The 20,596-nt window shown below is 36.2% G+C and overlaps 1 protein-coding gene across 1 annotated transcript in view; it reads left to right on the forward strand.

The window, feature by feature from the left end:
* LOC114484658 (uncharacterized) overlaps nt 1-20,596 on the forward strand; it is a 256,562-nt gene that overhangs the window by 61,182 nt on the left and 174,784 nt on the right. Inside the window, exon 2 of the mRNA XM_055081655.1 lies at nt 5,233-5,396. The gene's annotated coding sequence lies outside the window, so the exon portion shown is untranslated. The remainder of the gene's footprint in view (nt 1-5,232; nt 5,397-20,596) is intronic.

A 20,596-nucleotide genomic window follows, 5' to 3' on the forward strand; every position in this document is an offset into this window, starting at 1 on the left:
TACAATTTTACCTAGGATCTGTTTTGTAAATGACTCATGTTGAAGCAAAGAGGTATCCTCTAGGCAGCAGCAAAATTGGATCTCAACAAGTTTTGTTTTCAACATTTAATATCCACTTTGTGACTAGTTTATGTAAACATTTTAAATCAACCTCCCCAACCCCACCTCATAATTTGACATTTGATAATTACTTTTTGGCATTCTTAGAAACATCTTTATTCCAAGTGTTCTTACACAGTACGCTATGAGCATTACAAAATGTGTATAACTACCATTCACTGATAATACCCTCTTCTCTAAGTAGTATGAAAGTAGCATTCTTCCAAACAATTTTATTAGAAATATTCTTAAACACCACTCTACATACATTGCAGAAAATGTATAACTTCCATTGACTGATATAACACTGATCTTTACATAGTAAGCAAGTAGTGTTCTTAGAAACATCTTTATTACAAGTGTTCTTAAACACTTCACCATATGCATTGGAGAATGTGTAGCTACCATCCAATGACATTACACTCTTCTCAAAGTAGTATGCAAGTAGTAGACATTTGATAAATAGAAACATAAGCCATTCAAAAATTAAGAAACGTATCTACTGCAAAATGCACATATATACATACACATAAATTAACATGCCCTCTTGGATTTTCAGCTATATATTAAATGTCTATTATGCATTGACATTGAATTACCTATGCTTGTGGTTTCATTAAAGAAGATAACAGTGAGAATTGACTTTGCGTGTTATTTCAAGTAGCCATTTTAAATATAATTCTCAATATTTAGGTAGAGTTTTACCATAGCTTGCTGGTTTTGTTTTGAAATTTCACACCATGTGTTTTCCTTCGAGCCAGTTTATTTCTATTATCTTCTTACTGAATTTTAAAATAAGTTCTATCGGATTTATTTAGCATATTTCTTATGTATGACTGTTGTTCTGTAACATCAAATCAAGGTGACAGTTTTCTGTTGGTGCCTGGTTTGTTTTGTGCATTTGAAATTCCTGGCTTTCTATGGATTCTAATTTTGTAGTGTGCTCATAGTAGTATGTCTAGGTTCTATCACATACAGTTTCAATGACTTGCTGATTTGAAGAAGCTCTCAGTTAAAATGCTAACAATCACCTGTTGCTTTAAATACAGTAAATGAAGGACTTTTGAAATACATTTGATGTCGTTTGGGGCCTTTTTTTCTATTTCACATATATACACTTCCTTATAAAAATATAGATAGATGGGATTTTCTTAATTGCTGAGTTTCAGAAAATTTGTAATGCTTTTGGCTATAGATGCATCTCTTTAATTTTCATTTGTTGTATTGGTTTAAATCTCTGACTAATACAACTCAGCAATATATAGATTTTTCCTTGAATTATTTTAAGTATTTTTCCTATCCTCTTTCATATAAAGTCATAGCACATACGAATAAGAATCTGAATTAGACTCAAAATAGCATTGTATTAATCCACATACAGTATGGTGGATTGCAGAAACATAAAGCATTGATTGGTTAAACCGGATTACGTGCTGCTTATAGTTGTAGGAAATACTGGGTTGCAATTTCGTTGTGTAGGACATGTGTGTGAAGACATTGCCCAATCACTCAAATTCATTCTGAATTTGAGTGACTGGGCAATGTCAAACTCTTGGGCATATTTCTTTGCGTGTCATACATTTTATTAACATTTTGTGTGTTTTTGCTTAAAAAATTATAAGTTCTTTAAATGCAGAGATTGTGTTGTGTTTCTTCCTGTTCCCCACAATTTTTAACAACTTCTGTGTACATAGAAAGCATTCACTAAATCTTTGCTGAACAAATGAATGAGTGAAATTAGGGAATGATGAGCTGTATAGATGGATTATGATCATTCCAAAAATTCACAACTGTGGATAGCTGGCTGCACTTAGATTATTCTGAGATTGTGGTCAGTTGTCTCTTATATCTTCAAGGATGCCATTCTAGAAGATATTTTTGGGGGCCTCGTAAAAGCCATTTCCAATCTTAGGCCATCTCAATTACTGAGAGAAGTAGTATAGCATATTGGTTAAGAACATGGGATCTAGACTTAATGTTCTTGGATTTAAATCCTGACTCAGCCACTTCCAAGTTTATGTGTCCTTAAGTAAGTGATTTACCTCTCCTCAAGTCATTTTTTTACATCTGTAAAGTGGGGAGAATGATAGTTCCTCTGTCATAGAGTTGTTTTGAGAAGTGAGTTAATATATGAAAAGTGCTTAGAATAGTGACAAATATTAGTTATTATTATAACAGTGGGTCTTATAGCTTCTTAAACTAAAAAATTTCTCCAATTATTTTTATTGATAAATAAAGTACACAGGCTAATCTTGATAGCTTATTTCAATCCCCATAAATATAAAATGGGGTTATGATTATATTAATTACTCATACACATGACAAAATAAATTTAAAATTTATATCAATACAAGTGCATGCATGAACATATTCATACACAAAGAATATTTAAGAATAATACTGTGACCCAAGTTCTAAATCAATACTGTTCATAGTAATTTGTGATGAAACAAAGTGAAATGGATTAAAAATGGCAACTCTGGATAGGGGAGGGTGTGTATGCCATATAAATCAGCTTGAAAGTCACAAATGTTCAGACTGATAATTTAGTATTCAATAATAAAACCCATCCTTGGCAATAATTTGAACGTCACCACTATGTCTGTGATAATGTATATAAAAATACAGATGGTTTTAAAACCTAGAAGATTGTGTGACAAATATTGAGAATGAGCTTCCTGCCTTTAATCTATGGTCTCATTTTGAAGGGACATGCTAATTGACTGTGGAGTTTTAATCAATTCTTAGGCTTCCTAAATATCTCCTTGGATATTTGCAATGGATTTTATGCATCATGGCATTTAGCCTCTTTAGTCTTCACGCTTCCTTAAAGAAACGACCATGTCTCTGATTAGCAAAATTTTCATGCTTATAGCCTGACATATGTTAATCCAACAAGTTTGTTATTTATGCCATTAATGGCTCAAAATGTCACATGTATAAATGAAGCCCCAAATGATATGTATGGACTTCATCCAAAATCTAGTGATCCAAGGATGCAGGCTATTTGGTTAGTGAAACTATGGAACTTGTTTGAAGTCCATAGCCATTATATGGTCCATATCCTTTCTAAGTAAGTTTTAATGAAAGGCTTTGAAAAAGCAAAGGCAAAGTAACCTAGTAGAAATAAGTGACATTTACTATATCAAATACTAAGTCACCTAAAGAAAGCAAGTTAGTGTAATAAATTTGTATACATCACAATTCCTTAATTTATTTTTACAGTCTTGTTGACAGTATATTATATTCTAGTGCAAATACCTGCTGTGGTTCATAAAACAGAATGTGGAACGTGGTGTGTATGTAATATTCTGAGCAATATAATTTACTCTCATACATATATGAGGAGTAAAGGAAAGCTAAAATCCTCTCTGATAAGTCATCCAACTTTCAAGTGTAGTTACTGAGTGACGTTTCAAGTACACATGAGCACCATCCATAAGAATGGTTATCTCATTCTACTGAACATAACTACATATAATTATTCCCTGGACAATTGCTACTATTAAAACGTACCCATACAAATTTCAGTTTATCTTTTTATCATATTTAATCACTGTAATAAAATAAGTTCACTAAAGTCTTCTATAAATTAATAGGAATATTACCATGAGTAATTTAGCTTTCAAATTTCTTTGACATAATTACACAGTTTCCCCTTGATATTTCTAATTTAGTAATCAAACATTTATTTCTCTTCCTTTAATGAAAGGAAATAATAAACTTGAAAAATAAACAGAGAAAGACACTCAAGTTTAGGTAGATACTTTGCACATGTCTGAATAATATTGCTGGTTGTTTTCTACATTGGAGCAGAGAAGTTTTCTCTATGATGAAGCTCCAAGTGGGGGAAATGGGAAATCTGAATAAATATCTACACTGATAGAAGTTGGGTTATACCAGGTGACTTCACTTCTTTAAATGTAAAATGCAATAAAAACCTTGCTAATTTACAAGTTATCAAGGGTAAGGCCTGCCTGAATATGTAGCAGTAGAGAATTATACAAATTTAAAATAAAAGAAATATACTTGTATGCCTTTAAAGGGCAGATTACAATGAGAATGAAGCTAACAAAGTAAATTAATAGAGGTTATTAGTAAGTTTTGCTTTAGTAAATAGATAAGAAGGCAAGCATGAGTTAATTAGCATATCAGAATAATTAAATATATACTTGTAAAGTACTTGACAAGTTTTTTAAAGCAGTTTAAGTATTCCTTATGAAACCTTATTTACATTATCTTATTAGTTAGCAAATTTTCTAAAGGTGTTGTAAAGATAAACATTCCCCTGACTTAATAATTTTTAAAAAACAAAGTAATGAAATCTGTAATCATTAGCTTATACTATTATTTCGCAGAGTATTAACTAGACATGCTATCACAAGGATGTTCAATATCAAATTTCAAACAAATTATAAGTTAATATTTTACTATTTCCACTATACTCCTACTGTTAATGTGGATAAGCATGATAATTTCATAATTTATTTATACTTCTGATGACTTGATTCACAGCTCAGCAACTTTTCATGTCAGGTTATATTAATTTATTTTCTCCATCATATAATACATTGTATCATGTTATTTCTCATTCCTTTAATTTCTTATCTCTAAATAGATCTAAATAGATATGGCAGAAGCAGTTCTGTTTTGAATATAGTTTTGAAGCCATTTACCCAAGAGGTTGTACCTTCCCAAAGTTGTTCACATATATTAACTATATAGATTTGTTGTTGATAAAATTCCAAATATTAAAGCACTTACAAATCAAAAACTATATTTTATCTCATTTCAATTAAGTCCCTTTTAGGTAATATTATAACAGATTATAAATATGTTTCAGTTATCCTCTCTGACTGTACTTGCATATTTAATAGGGTCTCTTTTGTCAGTTAAATTTTGTACCTAAGCATTTTTGTAAAGGCCTACAAAACTGTCCTTCCTAAGCCTTTCTCACTAAAGATGCTGAATTTAAAATAGAGTGGTGGAATAGAAAGTGTAAACAGCTCATTGATAATGACAAAACAGCCACAAGCAAGTCTATTCCAGTAGAATTGTGTAGTTATCTTCACAAGGATGTATAGTCTCTACTTTCCTTGACATCTCCTAAAACTCTTTTGTGTCTTATTTCAGAGTTGGATTATAGTTTTCTTGTATATGGAGAAAACTTTGAAAGAGCAGAAATAAATGGGGAGAAACTACTTAACATCACCCGGCAAAAACTTAATGAACTCGGCATAATCCGGACTAGCCACCGGGATAACATATTAAAAGCAGTCGCTAATATTTATAAAAAGGTGAGTATAGCACAGTACTATTATTGCCTGTCTTTCTAGTTCAGGAAAAAATGAATTAAAGGGAAGAAGTGTGCTACATGGTTTACAGTAAATTGCAGGTTTTTGCCTTTCCAGTTCAAAAGTAATTTTGACTGATATGGTCTCCAATTACTCTGCTTAAGAATTCTGTGGGCCCCTCTCATTCTTATATTTGAATCATGGCACTCTCTGAAGTGGTTGCTGTTTCTTGCTCTTCCTTGAGGAGGATGTGTCCCATCATTCTTGGGAAAACTCAAGGATAATCTTCATAAAGATACTTTCTCCCAGAAATGAATGTGAGAGATGGAGGATCTTGAAAATTAGCTCAAAAATTCCTATAAGATCAAAGGATGAAAAAGGCAGCTATATCTACTGAGGCTCACAATGAATCAAAGAATAATGAGGGAGTTATCAAGGCCAGATACGATATTCCAGACAGCTGTTTTGGCCCCTAGAAATAGAATTGCCATTTTATATAATAGTCAAGTCAACCAAAAACTCACTAATAAATACAAAGGGTAAACCTATAACTATTTAACAAAGATAAAGAAAGCTTGGAGTTTTTCATTATTTCAGGACTGTGAATATGCTAAAATCCACCCATCAAGTCAACAAATTTGTAGACATCTGATTACTTGAGTAACTCAAGTAATGTTATATGCTTAATTGTGTCTAATGAGTTTCATTTGACAGGCTTAAAAACAATTTATTTCTAAGAGATTTTAAAATATTCTAATATGCCATATTTCTTTTGGGTGAACTTTATCCTTCCACTTTTTCTTTAAGCAGAGTGTGTACTCCTTTTTTTTTTTTTTTTTTTTGTGGTATGCGGGCCTCCCTCTACTGTGGCCTCTCCCATTGCAGAGCACAGGCTCCGGACGCGCAGGCCCAGCGGCCATGGCTCACGGGCCCAGCCGCTCCGCGGCATGTGGGATCCTCCCAGACCGGGGCGCGAACCCGGTTCCCCTGCATCGGCAAGCAGACGCACAACCACTGCGCCACCGGGGAAACCCCTCTTTAAGCAGAGTGTGTACTCCTTTTAAAAATAAAGTCTCTGTGTATCTTTTCCTTCATATTCTAGTTAGACTCTACAAGACTATGAAAATATGTGTATTTGATTACACTTTGTATCCTATTAAGTTACAAATTCAACTGAGACTATTAACTAACAAAAACCATGAGAATCCTTGCACACTGCCTGAACAAACTGTGGGGCAGTCCAAAAAGAGCTCAGTTTTAACAACAATCACTTAGATTATTTAAACACCAGTTTATTTATATATGGAAGGCTTATACTACAGACTATTGATTATATTGAGAGTTCAAGTAGTTGTTCCCTACAGAGCAGAATACCATTTGAAAACATGTGATGAGGGAAAAACTCTAACAGTATCAATCTCTCCATATTAGCCAGCCATTCTCTAGAATACCTTGGCATCACAGCTCAATTCTTCCTTGTTCTTAGAAAATCTCATATATTAATTTTTGTGATTATGCTACCATATTACCCCCCCCAGCAGTGTTTCAAAGGAGCTTCCTTTGATGAAAAAGGAAAAGGGATTTGTAATGCATACATTGGTACATCTGTCAAGTTTTTTGAGGTCTATATAAACTTGAAGATCTTAAAAAACTATACCCTCTAAATGTTCCATGACTATGTTTATCTTGCATGGGATCTGTCTGACTAAAGATGTTGATTCTAAGTAGCCAAGCTATAAACTGTATTTCATTGAATTTAAGATGCTACTGTTGAGGTGTGCCATGATTTCATTTACCACTATGATAGAAAATAATGCTAACAGTTAAGCTAGTCCAACACATTCTTTGCACGTGGATAAGCAATTGCATCCTGATTTTAGAGATTTTATAGTACAAAAAACTCTCCTCTTCCAATGAAATATGGTATTATATAAGTCTATATGGTCCCTAAGGCATGGGTTCTGGTAATATTTTGTAATATCAAACTGAAAAGGAACATAGGTTCTTAGGGTCATAGAGAGATGTGTTTTTATGTAGTTGGTTGAGCAATGACTTTTAGTAGGGCTATTTCTGACCCAAATTCTGAAAATGAGCCATGTATCATATCATGTCTTAACTGGACATCTGGAGATTCCAGGATAGAACAATCATAACTCTGTTAGAAGGAAAGTGCTCAAGAGAATGTGAGCTGGAAATAATCAAACAGAAAAAGTGGTCAAGTGACAGTCTCTGAATAACAAGTGATTTCTTAGGGAAGAGGAGTATTTTTTTTTATTTTTTATTTTAGGCTCTCATGGAAGAATGAAACTTGAAAAAAATGAGAGGAGAAATCAGCAATCATAAAATATAACTATTATCCTTGGCATATGTTTAATAAAACTCCATCATAATTTTTAATGTCAAATGGAAAACGGATACATGGACCACATGACTATAGATTTTAAATATGTTGTAAAAGATAAAATTAAGAATTAGAGGCCAATAACACTGATGAACATAGACACAAATATCCTCAACAAAATACTAGCAAACCAAATCTAACAATACATTAAAAGGATCATAAACCATGATCAAGTGGGATTTATTCCAGGGATGCAAGGATTTTTCAATATACACAAATCGATCAGTGTGATATACCACATCAACAAACTGAAGAATAAAAAATCATATGATCATCTCAATAGATGTAGAAAAAACTTTTGACAAAATTCATCATCAATTTATGATAAAAACTCTCCAGAAAGTGGGCATAGAGGGATCCTACCTCAACATAATAAAGGCCATATGTGAAAAAACTACAGTTAACATGATACTCAACAGTGGAAAGCTGAAAGCATTTCCTCTAAGATCAGGAACAAGGCAAGGATGTCCACCCTCGCCACTTTTATTCAAAATAGTTTTGGAAGACCCTAGCCAAGGAAATCAGACAAGAAAATCTGTTGCATTTCTATGCATTAAAAACAAAAGATCAGAAAGAGAAATTAAAGAAACAATCACATTTACCTTTGCATCAGAAAGAATAAAATACCTAGGGATAAACCTACCTAAGGAGGCAAAAGCTCTGTACTCTGAAAACTATAAGACACTGATTAAAGAAATTGAAGCTGACACAAACAGGTGGAAAGATAGACCATGTTCTTGGATGGGAAGAATCAATATTGTCAAAATGACTATACTACCCAAGGCAATGTAGAGAGTCAATGCAATCCCTATCAAATTACCAATGGCAAAAAAAATCAGCAATGGCATTCTTCACAGAACTAGAACAAAAATCTTAAAATTTGTATGGAGACACAAAAGACCCAAAATAGCCAAAGCAAATTTGAGAAAGAAAAATGGAGCTGGAGGAATGAGGCTTCCTGATTTCAGATTACACTACAAAGCTACAGTCATCAAAACAGTATGGTACACACACAGAAACAGAAATATCGAACAATGGAACAGGATAGAAAGCCCAGAAATAAACCCACACACCTATGGTCAATTAATCTATGACAAAGGAGACAAGACAATTCAATGGAATAAAGACAGGCTCTTCAATAAGCAGTGCTGGGAAAACTGGACAGCTATATGTAAAAAATGAAATTAGAACATTCTTTAACACCATACACAGAAATAAACTCACAATGGATTAAAGACCTAAATGTAAGACCAGATACTATAAAACTCTTAGAGGAAAATATAGGCAGAAGAGTCTTTGACATAAATCACATCAATATTTTTTTGATCCATCTCCTCGAGTAATGAAAATAAAAACAAAAATAAACAAATGGGACCAAATTAAACTAAATGCTTTTGCACAGCAAAGGAAACCATAAACAAATGAAAAGACAACCCACAGAATGGGAGAAAATATTTGCAAACAACCAACAAGGGATTAAACTCTAAAATTTACAAACAGCTCATGCAGCTCTATGTCAAAAAAACAACCCAATCAAAAAGTGGGCAGAAGGGGACACCTCAAGATGGCAGAGGAGTAAGATGTGGAGATCACCTTGATCTCCACAAATACATCAGAAATACATCTACATGTGGAACAACTCCTACAGAACACCCACTGAACGCTGGCAGAAGACCTCAGACTTCCCAAAAGGCAAGAAACTTCCCATGTACCTGGGTAGGGCAAAAGAAAAAAGAAAAAACAGAGACAAAAGAATAAGGATGGGACCTGAACCTCTGGGATGGAGCTGTGAAGGAGGAAAAGATTCCACACACTAGGAAGTTCTTTCACTGGTGGAGATGGGGGATGGATGGGGTGAAGCTTCAGAGCCACAGAGGAGAGAACAGCAATAGAGGTGCAGAGGGCAAAGCAGAGAGATTCCTGCACAGAGGATCAGTGCCGACCAGCACTCACCAGCCGGAGAGGCTTGTCTGCTCACCCGCCAGGGCGGGTGGGGGCTGGGAGCTGAGGCTCAAGCTTCGAAGGTCAAACCCCATGGATAAAACCAGAGTTGGCTGTATGAACACAGCCAGAAGGGGGCTAGTGAGCCACAGCTAGCTGGGAGGGAGTCTCGGAAAATGTCTGCAACTGCTTAAGAGGCAAGAGACCATTGTTTCAGGGTGTGCGTGGAGAGGGGATTCAGAGGACCACCTAAACAAGCTCCAGAGACAGGAGCGAGCTGCAGCTATCATCACGGACACCAGAGACGGGCATGAAATGCTAAGGATGCTGCTGCAGCCACCGAGAAGCCTACGTGCAAGCACAGGTCACTATCCACACTTCCCCTCCCAGGAGCCTGTGCAGCCCGCCACTGCCAGGATCCCATGATCCAGGGAAAACTTCCCCATGAGAACACAGGGCATGCCTCAGGTTGTTGCAACGTCATGCCAGCCTCTACTGCCACAGGCTTGGCCTGCAATCCATACCCCTCCCTCCCCCTGGCCTAAGTGAGGCAGAGCCCTATAATCAGCTGCTCCTTTAACCCCGTCCTGTCTGGGTGGAAACAGACGCCCTCAGGCGACCTAAAGAAAGAGGTGCGGCCAATCCAAAGCTGAAATCCAGGAGCTGTGCATACAAAGAACAGAAAGGGAAATTTCTCCCAGCAGCCTCAGGAGCAGCAGATTAAAACTCCGCAATAAATTTGATTTACGCTTCATCTGTGGAATACGTGGATAGACAATGAAACATCTCAAAATTGAGGGGGTGGACTTCGGGAGCAACTGTAGACTAGGGGTTTGCTTTCTTCATCGAATTTTCTTCTGATTTTATATTTATTTTCCTTTAATATTTAGACTTTATTATCATTGGTAGATTTGTTTATTCTTTTTGTTGCTCTCTTCCGTTTTTTTAAATATACATATATGTATATTTTTTTCCTTTTTCTCTTTTCCTGAGTGTGTATGTGTATGCTTCTTTGTGTGATTTTCTCTTTATAGCTTTGCTTTTACCTTTTGTCCCAGGGTCCTGTCTTTTTTTTGTTTTGTTTTGTGTATAGTTTTTAGTGCTTGTTATCACTGGTGGATTTGTTTTTTGGGCTGGTTGCTCTCTTCTTTCTTTCTTTCTTTTTATTACCTTTTAATTTTTAAAATTTTTATTATGTTTATTTCAATAATGTTATTTTTATTTTTCCTTTCTTTCCTTATTTTTTTCTCCCTTTTCTTTGGAGCCACATAGCTGACAGGGTCTTGGTGCTCTGGCCGGATGTCAGGCCTGTGCCTTTGAGGTGGGAGAGCTGAATTCAGTATATGCATCCAGCAGAGACCTCCTGGCTTCACGTAATATCAAACAGTGAAAGACCCTCAGAGCTCACCATCTCAATGCTAAGACCCAGCTCCACTCAATGACCAGCAAGCTACAGTGCTGGACACCGTATGCCAAAAAACTAGAAGGCAGGAACACAAACCCACCCATTAGAAGAGAGGCTGCCAAAAATCATAATAAGGTCACAGACATCCCAAAACACAGCACCAGACGTGGACCTGCCCACCAGAACGACAAGATCCAGCCTCATCCACCAGAACACAGGCAATAGTCCCCTCCACCAGGAAGTCTACACAACTCACTGAACCAACATTAGCCACTGTGGGCAGACACCAAAAAGAATGGGACCTGCAAACCTGCAGCCTGTGAAAAGGAGACACCAAACAGAGTAAGTTAAGCAAAATGAGAAGACAAAAAAAAAAACACAGACGAGAAAGAAGCAGAGTAAACACCAACCAGACCAAACAAATGAGGAAGAAATAGGTAGTCTACCTGAAAAAGAATTCACAGTAATCATAGTCAAGATGATCAAAAATCTTGCATATACAATGGAGAAAATACAAGAAATGTTTATCAAGGACCTAGAAGAACTAAACAGCAAACAAACCATGATGAACAACAAAATAAATAAAATTGAAAATTCTCTAGAAGCAATCAATAGCAGCATAACTGATGCAGAAGAACTGATACGTGACCTACAAGACAAAATAGTGGAAATAACTACCACAGAGCAGAATAAAGAAAAAAGAATGAAAAGAATTGAGGACAGTCTCAGAGACCTCTGGGACAACAATAAATGAACCAACATTCGAATTATAGGGGTCCCAGAAGAAGAAGAGAAAAAGAAAGGGAGTGAGAAAATATTTGAAGATATTATAGTTGAAAAATTCCCAAATATGGGAAAGGAAATAGTCAACCAAGTCCAGGAAGCACAAAGAGTCCCATACAGGATAAATCCAAGGATAAATATGCCCCAACACATATTAATCAGACTATCAAAATTAAAGACAAAAAAATATTAAAAGCAGAAAAGGAAAAACAGCAAATAACATACAAGGGAATCCCCATAAGGTTAACAGCTGATCTTTAGGCAGAAATTCTGCAAGCCAGAAGGAAGTGGCAGGACATACTTAAAGTAACGAAAGGGAAAAACCTACAAACAAGATTATTCTACCCACCAAGGATATCACTCAGATTCGACAGAGAAATTAAAACCTTTACAGACAATCAAAAGCTAAGAAAATTCAGAACCACCATACCAACTATACAACAAATGCTAAAGGAAATTCTCTAGGCAGGAAACACAAGAGAAGGAAAAGACCTACAATAACAAACCCAAAACAACTAAGAAAATGGTAATAGGAACATACATATTGATAATTACCTTAAATGTCAATGTATTAAATGCTCCAAGCAAAAGACATAGACTGGCTGAATGGATACAAAAACAAGACCCACATATATGCTGTCTACAAGAGACCCACTTCAGACCTAGGGACACATACAGACTGAAAGTGAGGGTATGGAAAAAGATATTCCATGCAAATGGAAAGCAAAAGAAAGCTGGATTAGCAATACTCAGATCAGACAAAATAGACTTTAAAATAAAGATTATTACAAGAGACAAAAAGGACATTACATAATGATCAAGGGATCAATCCAAGAAGAAGATATAACAATTGTAAATATTTATGCACCCAACATAGGAACACCTCAATACATAAGGCAAATGCTAACAGTCATAAAAAGGGAGATTGACATTAACACAGTCACAGTAGGGGACTTTAACACCCCACATTCACAATGGAGAGGTCATCCAAAATGAAAATAAATAAGGTAACACAAGCTTTAAATAACACATTAGAACTGGTGGACTTAATTGATATTTTTAGGACATTCCATCCAAGAACAAGAGAATACACTGTCTTCTCAAGTGCTCATGCAACATTCTCGAGGATAGGTCATATCCTGGATCACAAAGCAAGCCTTGATAAATTTAAGAAAATTGAAATCATATCAAGTATCTTTTCCCACCACAACTCTATGAGACAAGATATAAATTACTGGAAAAAATCTGTAAAAAATACAAACACATGGAGGCTAAACAATACGCTTATAAATAACCAGGAGATCACTGAAGAAATCAGAGAGGAAATCAAATAATACCTAGAAAAAAATGACAGTGAAAACACGTCAACCCAGAACCAATGGGACTCAGCAAAAGCAGTTCTAAGAGGGAAGTTTATAGCAATACAATCCTATCTCAAGAAACAAGAAACATCTCAAATAAACAACACTACCTTACACCTAAAGCAATTAGAGAAAGAAGAACAAAGAAAACCCAAAGTTAGCAGAGTGAACAAAACCATAAATATCAGAACAGAAATAAATGAAAAAGAAATGATGGAAACAATAGCAAAGATCAGTAAAGTAAAACCTGGTCCTTTGTGAAGGTATACAAAATTGATAAAACAGTATTCAGACTCATCAAGAAAAAAGGGAGAAGACTCAAGTCAGTAGAATTAGAAATGAAAAACGAGAAGTAACACCTGACACTGCAGAAATACAAAGGATCATGAGAGATTACTACAAGCAACTGTATGCCAATAAAATGGACGAGCTGGAAGAAATGGACAAATTCTTAGAAAAGCACAACCTTTCGAGACTGAACCAGAAACAAATAGAAAATATAAACAGACCAATCAGAAGCCCTGGAATTGAGACTGTGATTAAAATTCTTCCAACCAATAATTACCCAGGATCAGATAGCTTCACAGGTGAATTCTATCATATATTTAGAGAAGAGTTAACACCTACCCTTCTCAAACTCTTCCAAAATACAGCAGAAGGAAGAATACTCCCAAACTCATTTTCCAAGACCACCATCACCCTGATACCAACACCAGAAAAAGATGTCATAAAGAAAGAAAACTACAGGCCAATATGACTGATGAATGTAAATGCAAAAATCCTCAACAAAACACTATCAAAAAGAATCCAACAGCACATTAAAAGGATCATACACCATGATCAAGTGGGTTTTTCCCAGGAATGCAAGGATTCTTCAATATATACAAATCAATCAATATGATACACCATATTAACAAATTGAAGGATAAAAAACATATGATCATCTCAATAGATTCAGAAAATCTTATGACACATTCAACACCCCTTTATGATAAAAACCCTCCAGAAAGTAGGCAAAGAGGGAACATTTCTCACACTTATAAAGGCCATATATGACAAAACCACAGCCAACATAATTCTCAATGGTGAAAAACGAAAACCATTTCCTCTAAGATCAGGAACAAGATAAGGTTGTCCACTCTCAACCCTATTATTCAACATAGTTTTGGAAGTTCTAGCCACAGCAATCAGAGAAGAGAAAGAAATAAAAGGAATCCAAAAGGTAAAAGAAGAAGTAAACCTGTCACTGTTTGCAGATGACATGATACTATACAAAGAGAATCCGAAAGACTCTACCAGAAATCTACTAGAGCTAATCAATGAATTTGGTAAAGTAGCAGGGTACAAAATTAAAGCACAAAAATCTCTTGCATTCCTATACACTAATGATGAAAATTCTGGAAGAGAAATTAAGGAAACACTCCTATTTACCATTGCAACACAAAGAATAAAATACCTAGGAATAAACCTACCTAGGAGACAAAATACCTGTATGCAGAAAAGTATAAGACCCTGATGAAAGAAATTAAAGATGATACAAACAGATGGAGAGATATACCTTGTTCTTGGATTGGAAGAATCAACATTGTGAAAATGATCATACTACCCAAAGCAATCTACAGATTCAATGCAATCCCTATCAAACTACTACTGGCATCTGTTACAGAACTAGAACACAATTTTTATGGAAACACAAAAGACCCCGAATAGCCAAAGGAATCTTGAGAAAGAAAAATGGAGCTGCAGGAATCAGACTCCCAGACTGCAGACTCTACTACAAAGATCCGGTAATCAAGACAGTATTGTACTGGCACAAAAACAGAAATATAGATCAATGGAACAGGATAGCATGCCCAGAGATAAACCCACGCACAGGAGGCAATAATGTACAATGGAGAAAAGACAGCTTCTTCAATAGTGGTGCTGGGAAAACTGGACAGCTACATGTCAAAGAATGAATTTAGAACACTCCCTAACACCATATACAAAAATAAACTCAAAATGCATTAAAAACCTAAATGTAAGACCAGACACTATAAAACTTGCAAGAAAACATAGGCAGAACACTGTATGACATAAATCACAGCAAGATCCTGTCTGCAGACTCTACTACAAAGATCCGGTAATCAAGACAGTATTGTACTGGCACAAAAACAGAAATATAGATCAATGGAACAGGATAGCATGCCCAGAGATAAACCCACGCACAGGAGGCAATAATGTACAATGGAGAAAAGACAGCTTCTTCAATAGTGGTGCTGGGAAAACTGGACAGCTACATGTCAAAGAATGAATTTAGAACACTCCCTAACACCATATACAAAAATAAACTCAAAATGCATTAAAAACCTAAATGTAAGACCAGACACTATAAAACTTGCAAGAAAACATAGGCAGAACACTGTATGACATAAATCACAGCAAGATCCTGTTTGACCCACCTCCTAGAAAAATGAAAATAAAAACAAAAATAAACCAATTGGATCTAATGAAACTTAAAAGCTTTTGCACATCAAAGGAAAGCATAATCAAGATGAAAAGACAACCCTCAGAACGGGAGAAAGTATTTGCAAATGAAGCAACTGACAAAGGAGTAATCTCCAAAATTTACAAGCAGCTCCTACTGCTCAATATCAAAAAACAAACAACCCAATCCAAAAATGGGCAGAAGACCTAAATAGACATTTCTCCAAAGAATATATAGAGATTGCCAACAAACAAATGAAAGGATTCTCAACATCACTAATCATTACAGAAATGCAAATCAAGTCTGCAATGAGGTATCACCTCACACTAGTCAAAGGGGCCATTATCAAAAACCTACAAACAGGGCTTCCCTGGTGGCGCAGGGGAACCGGGTTCACGCTCCGTTCTGGGAGGATCCCACATGCCGCGGAGTGGCTGGGCCCATGAGCAATGGCTGCTGAGCCTGCGCGTCCGGAGCCTGTGCTCCGCAACAGGAGAGGCCACAGCAGAGGGAGGCCCGCATACCACAAAAAAAAAAAAAAAAAAAAGCCTACAAACAATAAATGCTGGAGAAGGTGTGGAGAAAAGGGAACATTCTTGCTTTGTTGGTGGGAATGTAAATTGATACAGCCACTATGGGAACAGTATGGAGCTTCCTTAAAAGACTAAAAGTAGAACTACCATAAGACCCAGCATCCCACTACTCGGCATGTACCCTAAGAAAACCATAATTCAAAAATAGCCATGAACCACAATTTTCGTTGCATCTCTGTTTACAATAGCCAAGACATGGAAGCAACCTAAGTGTCCATCGACATATGAATGGATAAAGAAGATGTGGCACATATGTAAAATGGAATATTACTCAGCCATAAGAAGGAATGAAATTGAGTTATTTGTAGTGAGGTGGATGGACCTAGAGTCTGTCATACAGAGTGAAGTATGTCAGAAAGAAAAAAACTAATACCATATGCTAACACATTTACATGGAATCTAAAAATAATAATAATGGTTCTGAAGAACTTAGGGGCAGGACAGGAATAAAGATGCAGATGTGGAAGATGGACTTGAGGACACATGGAGGGTGAAGGGTAACCTGGGACAAAGTGAGAGAGTGGCATGGACTTATATATACTACTAAATGTAAAATGGCTAGTGGGAAGAGCCGCATAGCACAGGGAGATCAGTTCGGTGCTTTGTGGCCTCTTAGAGGGGTGGGATAAGGATGGTGGGAAGGAGACGCAAGAGGGAGGAGACATGGGGATATACGTATATGTATAGCTGATTCACTTTGTTATAAAGCAGAAACTAACACACCACTGTAAAGCAATTATACTTCAATAAGGATGTTAAAAGAAAAATAACCCAGGTTTTTAATGTTCCTGTTTGTGCAAGAACGCTTGATTACATATCACTTCATTAGTCCTATGGGCAAAGGACAGAGCCCTGGACTCTTCAAGGACCTGTCCTCCCTGGGGGCTTCTCTCCTTTACATGGAGAGCCAGCTTCTCCCTTGTTGATGGGCCAGGGGTAATCCTTCTGCTTATGTAACAAAGCCCCTTTCCTCTACAGAGGAAATGAACTCTTGGACTCTGCAGTGAGCCTCTGACACTTCGAACTGCCCCTCATGTGGGGTCAGAGTCAGACATCCTCTCTGTCATGATGCTCACTCGTTCATGACTGGGTCTGTGTGCCTCAGCTCCAATTCAGGGCTGGCTGGCCCTGTTTACTGCATTTGGAATCTTTCTCCTTACAGGTTTTGTTCTGTCCATCTTTAACCCTCACAATGTTTTCTCTCCACACCCAATACTCTCTCCAGTTCAGTCAGTATTTGTTTTCTGCATCAGCACTCTTCCTTTTTAAGTGTTTACCTGATGGCAGTATTTGTCTTTCTTGGTCACTTTCGGTTCCTTTTAATTCTCTCACTGTTGAATTTCTTTTAAATTAGCTTTGGAATAAAAGAAGGACAAATTAGGGTATGGAATCAAGAGATGCCAACCAGTGTGTATAAAATGGATAAGCAACAAGGATATATTGTATAGCACAGGGAATTATAGCCATTATCTTATGATAACTTTTAATGGAGTATAATCTATAAAAATACAGAATCAGTATGCTGTATACGTGAAGCTAGTATAATATTGTAAATCAACTACACTTCAATAAAAATTTGTATCTGCCTGGGGAAAAAAATGTGCAGAAGACCTAAATAGATATTTCTCCAAATTAGTTATACAGATGGCCAAGAAGCACATGAAAAGATGCTCAACATTGCTAATTATTAGAGAAATGCAAATCAAAATTACAATGAGATATCACCACACACCTGTTAAAATAACCATCATCAAGTCTACAAACAATAATGCTGGAGAGGGTGTGGAGAAAAGGTGAACCTTCCTACATAGTTGGTTTGGTGGGAATGTAAGTTGGTACAGCCACTTTGGAGAACAGTATGGATGTTCCTTAAGAAACTAAAAATAGAGTTAACATATGATCCAGCAATCCCACTCCTGGGCATATATCCAGAGAAAAACATTGTTTGAAATGATACATGTACCCCAATGTTCATTTCAGTGCTGTTTACAGTATCCAAGACATGGAAGCAACCTAAATATCCATCCACAGATGAATGGAAAAAGAAGTTGTACTGCATATATACAAGGGAATATTATTCAGCCATAGAAAAGAATGAAATAATGCCATTTGCAGCAACATGAATGGACCTAGAGATTGTCATACTGAGTGAAGTAAGTCAAACAGAGAAAGACAAGTATCATGTGATACTGCTTATATGTGTAATATAAAAAAAATGATACAAATGAACTTATTCACAAAACAGAAACAGACTCACATACTCAGAGAATGAACTTACGGCTAGCAGAGGGGAAGGGTGATGGGAGGGATCGATCGGGTGTTTGAGATTGACATGTACACACTGCTATATTTAAAATAGAAAACCAACACCTACCTACTGTATAGCACAGGGAATTCTGCCCAATACTCCATAGTAATCTATATTGCAAAAGAATCCTTGCATTCCTGTAATAAACCTCACTTGATCATGGTGTATGATCCTTTTAATGTGCTGTTGGATTCTGTTTGCTAGTATTTTGTTGAGGATTTTTGAATCTATGTTCATCATGATATTGGCCTGTAGTTTTCTTTCTTCCTGATGTCTTTGTCTAGTTTTGATATCAGGGTTATGGTGGCCTCATAGAATGAGTCTGGGTGTGTTCCTCCCTCTGCTATCTTTTGGAAGAGTTTGAGAAGGATAGGTGTTAGCTCTTCTCTAAATGTTTGATAGAATTCGCCTGTGGAGCCATCTGGTCCTGGGCTTTTGTTTGCTGGAAGATTTTGGATCACAGTTTCAATTTCAGTGCTTGTGATTGGTCTGTTCATATTTTCTATTTCTTCCTGGTTCAGTCTCGACAGGTTGTGCATTTCTAAGAATTTGTCCATTTCTTCCAGGTTGTTCATTTTATTGGCATACAGTTGCTTGTAGTAATCTCTAATAATCTTTTCTATTTCTGCAGTGTCAGTTGTTACGTCTCCTTTTTCATTTCTAATTCTATTGATTTGAGTCTTCTCCCTTTTTTTCTTGATGAGTCTGGCTAATGGTTCTTCAATATATGCAAATCAATCAAAGTGATACACCACATGAACAAACTGAAGGAAAAAAAAACATACGATCATCTCAATAGATGAAGAGAAAGCTTTTGACAAAATTCAACACCCATTTATGATACAAACCCTGCAGAAAGTAGCCATAGAGGGAACTTTCCTCAACATAATAAAGGCCATATATGACAAACCCACAGCGAGCATCGTTCTCAAAGGTGAAAAACTGAAAACATTTCCACTAAGAACAGGAACAAGACAAGGTTGCCCATTCTCACCACTCTTATTCAACATAGTTTTGGAAGTTCTAGCCACAGCAATCAGAGAAGAAAAAGAAATAAAAGGAATCCAAATCAGAAAAGAAGTCATACACCATGATCAAGTGGGGTTTATTCCAGGAATGCAAGGATTCTTCAATATATGCAAATCAATCAAAGTGATACACCACATGAACAAACTGAAGGAAAAAAAAACATACGATCATCTCAATAGATGAAGAGAAAGCTTTTGACAAAATTCAACACCCATTTATGATACAAACCCTGCAGAAAGTAGGCATAGAGGGAACTTTCCTCAACATAATAAAGGCCATATATGACAAACCCACAGCCAGCATCGTTCTCAATGGTGAAAAACTGAAACCATTTCCACTAAGATCAGGAACAAGACAAGGTTGCCCACTCTCACCACTCTTATTCAACATAGTTTTGGAAGTTCTAGCCACAGCAATCAGAGAAGAAAAAGAAATAAAAGGAATCCAAATAGGAAAAGAAGAAGTAAAGCTGTCACTGTTTGCAGATGACATGATACTATACATAGAGAATCCTAAGGATGCTACCAGAAGACTACTAGAGTTAATCAATGAATTTGGTAAAGTAGCAGGATACAAAATTAATGCACAGAAATCTCTGGCATTCTTATACAGTAATGATGAAAAATCTGAGAGTGAAATTAAGAAAACACTCCCATTTACCATTGCAACAAAAAGAATGAAAAATCTAGGAATAAACCTACCTAAGCAGACAAAAGACCTGTATGCAGAAAATTATAAGACACTGATGAAAGAAATTGAAGATGATTCAAATAGATGGAGAGATATACCATGTTCTTGGATTGGAAGAATCTACATTGTGAAAATTACTCTACTACCCATAGCAATCTACAGATTCAATGCAATCTTATCAAACTACCACTGGCATTTTTTACAGAACTAGAACCAAAAATTTCA

Source organism: Physeter macrocephalus, chromosome 21 (assembly GCF_002837175.3).
Source record: "Physeter macrocephalus isolate SW-GA chromosome 21, ASM283717v5, whole genome shotgun sequence".
NCBI lineage: Eukaryota > Metazoa > Chordata > Mammalia > Artiodactyla > Physeteridae > Physeter > Physeter macrocephalus.